Here is an 8,541-nt window from a genome sequence, read left to right as displayed (position 1 = left end):
TGTTTATCCTGATCTTATTGTATACCCACCTGCATAACATGCCCTAAGGGAAACCTGGAGGTGAGAGCAGGTAGGAGTACGATCCAATAATATGATTGGATCACAGTCTCGTATTTACACATTTCCTTCCCTTTCTGGTTCATTGCCTCCACCTCACATCTGATCAGGGCAGAAGCTCTTGTTCCTAGTTCACTTAGTCACAGTGGACTCACACGATGAGTTAATGCATGTTTCTTTCTTTTATTATTCAATACATTTGTTTTGTCTAATTTAGAATCTTTTTATATTACATGATTTTTTTTCTTACACCTAAATTAGTAATTTGTAATTTTTCTCATAAAAAAAGCACAATGAAGTTCTTTATGAATTGCATCCTTTGATTTTCTTGTCAGCCTGCTTCAAGGAAATCCAGGTATTCAATATGCTTGCTTGCAGTTTGGTGGTGGCTGTGTGCCGTGGAGTCGGTTCTGACTCATAGCGACCCTGCACAGGGTTTCTGAGGTAAATCTTTACAGGAGCAGAACGCCTTATCTTTCTCCCACAAAACAGCTGGTAGTTTCAAACTGCTGACCTTGGGGCTCACAGCCTGATTTGTAACCACTACGCTAACAGAGCTCCTTTAGCCCCTATCAAATGATTGTGTAATCCAAATATCTGAGCAGCAAAGTGAGCTGATCCTTCGGGAGAAATAACGGTTGAACAGCCGAGACCACTGTGTTGTCAAAGAGAAGACCATATACCCCAAGCTCGCCAGTCTGCGGTGAGGGGAGGACAGCTGATCACTGGATATGCAGTGTTACCAGGCATCACTGGTCCCAAACCATTGCTTCTGCCAGCTACTGCCGCAGATACGATCAGAATACCATCCCATCATACTCAGCTTTAATCCTCAGAATTTCATCTGGTCCTTTATGGCCAGAAGTTACCTGAAGTTCATATGGAATGCCAGAATTTCCACAAGCCTTCTTGATTTTTTTCACAGTGACAGAGATCAGAGGTTGAGCCCACCAGTACTACAACCCTGCACTGGCTTTCTGATTTCAGAAATAACTCTATTCTTTCTGAAACCCACTCAAAAACTTTCTTCACCATTTGCAGCCCTTCAGGAGTAACTTCTTTGAGGTCACGATATGACTGTTTTGTCTTTTTGTTGGCTTTGATCTCCTAATGGCCACTATTGATGGCATTGATAACAATTCTCCAGGAATCGTTATCAACGGCATCAGCAAGAAAATTTCCTTGGTAGTTATATCAACACCAAATTCTATCTTCATATCAACCAATGTACAGTTCTGGGGCAACCAAGATTTTCCCAGTATATCAAAAATAGCCTGTGTGGCACAATTCATGATATACACTTCAATTTCACCAATAACAAAGCAAAATTTTGCAGCAATAAGCTATTCCTCAGACCACTGTGGATCATTATTGCCATCATCCTTGAGAAATAATTCCACTTTAGGTGAGTAAAATTTATATCCTTCCTGGACACCAGGGTTTCTTTTGAAAAAAGAACCAGTTGTTATTCTTCTACACACCCATTCAATTGGAATCATTTCACATTGTGGTGCAATGAAAGCTGTCTCCCCACATTTTTTTGTGAAAGCAGTTTTGATAACTGATTCCTATAACAACTGAAAAATACAACTGGTAACTTTATTTGAAATTGCAGCTTTTCCTTCCAAGAGATTCTTTCTAGCTGCATTGCCTGCTGTAATCTGGTCCTTAGACTGAAGGAGGACTTTTCCTGGACTATCTAACAACACATAGACTTCTTTTGTTTTACCCTCATAGAGTTTTTGACTAATTTTCAGAACCTCAGAGGTCACCATTGTTTTGGGTAGACAAGGGGCAGTGACTGTGCTAGGCACACAAGCAGGAATCTCTAATGCATGTTTCTTAAATGCATATACACCTACTCTTCACTTATTGAGTCGTCTCTTGACATTTCACATTTAGGACAATAGTAAAAGAATCTACTCTCTGACTATTCTGTACATTCCTAATCTATCTCTGACAGTAACAAATACAGTGTGAGGGGAGAGTCAGTTTAGCTGGACCATGATTCTTGGCAGTTTGGCACTTATGTAAGGATGTAGTCCTCCTACACTTTGTGATGTGATCTGGTCACCTTTCATTTTCATTTAACACTGATTTTCTAAAACTGATCTGGTCTTTGGAACCTAACCATGCCAGTAAAGAGTGGGTGTCATGTGTGTGGCACTGTGCTTCAGGTTGTAGAAAATATGGGAAGAAATGAAGAAACAATTAAACACTGTACAGATAGCCCAATTCACAGTTAAATTCACTCCTCTTAAATCCAGTAAAGCCATTTTCAAACTCCCAAGATTTAAAATACTTTGCATTGTTCTTTATAGCAAATTTTGTTCTGCCTCCTTCATTTTGAAATGAAGAAGCTGAGACAGAGAGATACAGGGACTCAGTTGTTTAGTTGTTGAGGAAGGAAAGACTAAAATTTTTCTTTCTTGCATCTCTTCAGTGTTTTCCCATAGATAAGCAAACTACCCTTGGAAATGCTGCCAAGTGGAGACTTTTTGATTTTGCACTCTTTAGAAAATGTCACTGTGCATTTGGATTTGCCTTATGATCAAGCAGATCTATAATACTAGAAGTATTAATGGTGGGAAAATATTTCATACAAAGTCCATGTCAGACCTCAAAGAAATATCACAACACAGATTCCTAGGATTCTGGTGCAAGGTCATGCCAACTCTAGTACAAAAATTACACATCTTTTGAAAAACAGCTTCTGACATGCTACTGAACCTTAGCAGAAGAGTGCCTGATCATGAGATATTAAATAACCATGAATGGAAGCAAAATTGTCCATTGTGACTAGGGTTCGGTCAGATCCATCAAGTCATAAAGTTGAGTAGTCCCAGTCACCGTCTACAGCAATATGGAAACAGTGTGTGAGGGAGTTTTAGCATGAGCCAGGCCAGAGGGCACAAGCAAACTGCATGAGCAGGTAGTCCAGAACTCCCTGGCATCCATCACTATTGTAACAGAACCTCTCTCAGCTGACACCAATGGTCCTGTGGGAGAAATCTGATGGGTAAGGGCAAAATCTGAGCTTAATTAAAGACTAGGCTTGTTAGATGTGCAGGTTCAAATCACAGTACTGGCAGAAGTAACTGACTCTGATAATTAGGAAGATGTATTTAACGCTAAATGCCAAGATTGGTGGTTCAAACTCACCAGCTGCTCCACGGATGAAAGATGAGACTGGCTGCTCCCTTCAAGATTTATAATCTCGGAAGCTGTAAGGAGCAGTTCCACTCTATCCTATACAGTTACTTTGCATTGGAATCAACTCAATGGTCATGGGTAGGTAGTGCATTGTTGTTAAGTGTCGTCAGGTAGATTCCGACCCATGGCAACCCTGTACAGGGTTTTCAAGGAGCAGCTGGTGAACTTGAACCACCAATCTTGAAGTTCAAATGACTGTGCAGTCTGATGCATTAAAAAGAGCCCTGGTTGCGCAGTGTTAAGAGCTAGGCTGCTAACAACAGGTTTGGCAGTATGAACTCACCAGTCACTTTGTGGAAGAAGGCTGTGGTAGTCTGCCTTTGTAAAGTACACAGCCTTAGAAACCCAGTGAGTGTAGTGTGTGTGTGTGTGTCAACTCTGCTCTTTCCTATAGACTTGCTACAAGTTGGAACCAACTCCACAGCAATGAGTTTGGTTTTTGCTTTTTTGTATGATAACTGTTATATAATGGGGACAGGGGGAGATACAAGGGGACTTCAAAAAGCTCATGGAAAAATGAATGGAAAGATCATGTAAATTTTCCATGAACTTTTTGAAGCCCCTTCATATGTTTGCCACCCAAGTAATTTCCTTGGTGCCCTTTTTTTTTTTTGTGATTTTGAAACCAATTTATTTATTTATTTATTTTTAAGGTTTTTATTGTGGATTGAGTAAAAGTTTACAGGGCACATCATCAGTTTCACATTCAACCATTCATATGACTTGTTTCATTACATTGATTACAATCCCCTCCATATATCATCAGTCAACAGTGTTTCTGTCTATCCTCTGGCTTTTCTCCATTTTTGGGGGGCAAAAACTTTGCCTTTTTGGAATTTACAGTCTCGGCTTTTAGGGAAGGTTTTTACATTTATCTGTGGATATCCAGGGCTCATGCATGTGATTACTAACAAGCATAACTGAATAATTGGATGAGGGACAGTTTGCTATGTCTGCTAGGTGGCTAAAGTCTGATCCTCAGAGCTTATGGTTTGGAGGGTCTGCAACGCTTGAGCCCACAGGGCCTTGAACTCCTGGCCGGGTCTGCACGGTCCTTGGTGCCTTTTGCTACTCCCTTTTCCAATCTTGAAGATAAATAAGCAAATGCAGCTGCCCTGGTCTGAGAAGGGCAGGATGATCAGGGGCTGAAATGCTTTCGGAATGAGAATGGGATAATACCACCAAGTCCAGAGCAATTACTCACTGAGGTGGGGAGAAAGATTCACAATGGCTGAAAAGAAAGGAGGTAGTGAATGTCAGTGGAAAACCTGACACCAGCTTTTGGTGCCCAGGAATAACGCTTGTCCTACTAACCTTCCTCTTTGAAATTTCTCTCAGAAAAATAAAAAAATGAAAAGCCTCCCCACAGAATACTAGAGGAGCTGCTTCCAGAACGTAAAGAAGCAAACCCATTTGATTTAAAGAAAAGCTTGTAAAGGATGCTGTGAAGCTGCCCAGATCCCACTTCAGAATTGCAGGGCTAATTCCTCCACCTGCTGAGAGTGATGTATGTAGATACCCTCAGCTGCCTTACCTGAAGAGAGTAGCCTAGCCCAAGGTCATACACCTCCTTTCTGTGGGTAGCCCACATCCAAAGACTGAAGGAAAGTATAACTGAATAATATTTGTTCCTTAGTGATTGCTTTGTGCTCAAAACACAGGAAGTACTATGTGCATGGTAGCTGAGAGTGCATTTCTATTTATCTGAACTGGAAGCTAGTAAGGAATTAAATGCCTGAAGTCTTTAAGGATTAATACCAAAGGTAGGTACTACCTAGCTTGCAGGAAAGCTTAGAGCTCACCTCACTAAAGGGTAAGATTGAGACCAAGGAATTTCATGATGATGCCTACCTGCAGCATGCAAACCAACCTCTCCCTTCTCTAAGCACTTGCAGTGGATGCTTATGCTTTAAAATGTAATAAGTTGATAAAATGCTATCTCATTCTTCTGGTTCTTGTTTCATTTGTGATCTTTTTCTGTAAGAAGTACGCAAGCTCTGTCAGGGTAAGGTCCAGTTTTGAAACATCTCTTTTCTGCTGAAGTCTTAGGAGATGCTCATTGCATATTGGTGAACCAGCTGAATTCTAACCCAGCAGATGGGTACAATTTGTAGCCCCCAATTCCCAGACACAGCGTTACAGCAGTTTTTTACTTTAACTTGCTGGACAGCAGTCTTATGGAAGAATATGGAGGAGAAAGTTGCCATAGATGCAAACTCTGATCCTCACCTTTTTCCTCTCTCTTAGGTTTTTTGGTTTTGTTTTTTAGGCATAGCAGTTAAAAAAATATTATTATTAATTTTTATGTTAAAATTTTTTTAAAAAAGGTTTTTTGTGTGAATTGAGTGAAAGTTAACAGGGCAGATCATCAGTTTTACATTCAACAAATCATATACTTTATGTCATTATAATGACTATAATCCCTTCCCTATACCATCAGTTAACAGTATTTCTCTCTATTCACTTTAGCTCTTCTTTTTTAAACACTCAGGCATATATAATCATTTAAACCACCAAAGGGCACATTCTGCAAGTCTGTCTCCTGGCTGCCAGCTCTCGGTCCCTCTCTTTCCATGAATCTAGAGTCCTTAGCTGCTCCCTTTCTCCATGTCCCCATCTCTTAGGCATAACATTTTAAAAAGAATTTCCAGGTAGAGGATTCAATTCAACTAACAAATATTTAGTACGCATTTTTAAAAATACCTTTTTATTGTGTATTAGGGTGAAGGTTTACAGAGCAGATCAGTTTTCCATTCAACAAATCATATGTAATTTGTTTCATGCCATTGATTGCAATCCCCCACAATCTCTCTTAGTCATTTAGTCCCCCTGGTGAAATTTCATCACAAGGAAGAAAGCATTACTTCATTCTCTTTCTCAATCTGGAGTGAGTCAGTATTTCTGTTTTTTGTTTGTTTGTTTATTTGTTTAGCAGAACCATCTTTCACATTCCCAGAATCATGAGATCTTGGGCAGAACACACTCAAATGTCAAATGTTGGGGTGGTGGGAGGGGCTTATTCCTCTGTTCGTTTCCCAGGGTCTTGAAATCCATTCAGTGCATAACATTTTTGCTGTTGTTAAAATCCTGCTTTGTGTAAATAGGGAAATCACTGACACATATTTTTTTCCCCCTTTTTCTGTTAGATCTCTGGTATTCTCTGTGCTTGCTGGCTGCAGGTTTTTCATTTATAGATCACAAAACTTGTCTTGGGGACTAAGGGCTAAGAGAGTGAAAAGGGTATTTTCTGTATTTTGTCCTACATCTTAAGGTCATCTTGGGCAGAATGTTATTGTTGATTTCAGTAGTGGTCTCACTGTATGAAACATTAAAATGAATGAAATCTCACTGTACCTACATCTCTAGACTTTTATCTGAGGAAATCATTTTTGAGTGATCAAAAAAGGAAGTTTGTGAATGAAGCAACTATTATTTACATTTCTCTAGAATGCTCCTAAGGAAAAACAAACACTCTGAACTTTAAAAGATACAATCTTTGTTCAACTAATTTTGTCAAGCTGTGTGAACTCTGAGAAGGGAATATTATCCACAGGCTTTATTTGACTCTGTTATATGAGGTAAAGCACTTTAGGATAAAAAAGTCTGGGTTCTGCTAGATGCTATCTATATAACTTCATTTACTTGTTCTCTCATTGGCTCAAACTTATCCGCAAAGTCAGAACAAAAGAGATGGTATGACAGGGCTATGAGGATTCCATGAAAAACTAAAATCATTTGATACACAGCTGGTACCTGGAAAAGTTCATAGTTTCCTTTTTACCTCTCTGTTTTTACAGATGCCATAAAGAATGATGCTGATGACAGCATGACACCTAAGTGGTATAAAAAGCAGCATCACCAACAGCAACAATAAACAGCCCACAGTTGCCATACATTGATTGTGACTCATGATGACCAGGGTATGTCAGAGTAGAACTGTGCTCCACAGGTTTTTCAATGGAAGTTTTTTAAGAAGTAATTAGCCAGTCATGTCTTCCAAGGCACTTTCAGGGTAGACTAGAAGCTCCAATATATCAGCTAGTAGCTGAGCTCATTAACCCTTTGCACCACCCAGGGACTCTCAGTAATGGTAAAGGATTAAAGACATTACGATTTTCTTCACTGCCATTCCCAGCTGGAGATCTCATTCTTAGTCCTTGCCCAATGTTCACCAGCAGAGAAGATTCCAGAGAGAGAATCCTAAACGGCAAAGGATCCTGAGAGGTTGTTGACCTTTGGGGAGCAGAAATCCCCCTAATTTCCAGAGATTTCATCAGGACAAAAAGAAGTAAATAGAGGTAGGAAAGCTTAGGGACTCCTGATGTGGTGCTATAGAATTAGCACTGGGCTTTGAACCACAGGTTGGCGGTTCAAACTCACCAACTGCTCCTCAGAAACCCTATACAGGCTTACTATGACTTGGAACAGATTCAATGGCACTTAACAACAACAACAGGGGAGTTTAGGAAGCTCAACATACTCTTTACATAATAAATTTTACATTTTCTGCAAGGGAGATGTCTTGGGCTGTGGCTGGTGATACTGAACTAAAACACTGGCCTCATACTGGACAATTGGTTCCTACTGTCAACTCCACCTGGAATGCCAGATGGGCAGAGCTTCCTATCTACAGCCCTACCACAGGGCCTGGAGAGGCTGCCTGCAAACGTGCGTGAAAGGGCACAGATAGACAGTACTAAGCCCTCAGGTGCTAACAGACAATTGATGCTCCTTAAATATCTCATCAGCTGTCAAGTAGACTTGGCACCGCACAATAAACACTTCTTTTCAAGATTTTCACAAACTGAGATGCATATACAATTCCACCTGCAATGCTTTTATTTTACACCCATTTCAATTGTTTCGTGGGAAAAGTGAATGTTAAGAGGTGAAAGTGAAAAAGTTGATTGCAAGCCATGCAGCATATTAGAAAGAGTTCCGGCAGCAGCAGAAAGTCCACACACTGATAGGACACAAGTACTTAGAAGGAATGAAATCATAATTCACGAGTCAAGGACTGAATGCTTTAGGTGGAAAAATATTAATCCCAGAGGACTATAATTCCAAATTTACGATGAAGGTGAGTAGTATGATGTGATTGAAAATTCTTGTAAATGAAAGAAGATATATCATATTGACTTTTTAATTTATTTGGCTATGTGACTGCTAAGATGCTGTTTTGCTATTTGTGAGTTAGGACTAGAAATGCATGCCCTACAGGTTTGGTTTGAAGATTAAATGAGAGAGTGCATGTTGTACAAATCACAGTTT

At 39.9% G+C, this 8,541-nt stretch overlaps 1 pseudogene; it reads right to left on the bottom strand.

Moving 5' to 3' along the window:
* Positions 1 to 360: 360 nt before the first annotated feature.
* On the bottom strand, positions 361 to 1,832 carry LOC102823184 (annotated as a pseudogene).
* Between the last annotated feature and the right edge of the window lie 6,709 nt (positions 1,833 to 8,541).

Source organism: Chrysochloris asiatica, unplaced genomic scaffold, assembly GCF_000296735.1.
Source record: "Chrysochloris asiatica unplaced genomic scaffold, ChrAsi1.0 scaffold00038, whole genome shotgun sequence".
Classification (NCBI taxonomy): Eukaryota; Metazoa; Chordata; class Mammalia; order Afrosoricida; family Chrysochloridae; genus Chrysochloris; species Chrysochloris asiatica.
This window is presented reverse-complemented; position numbering and strand designations above follow the sequence as displayed.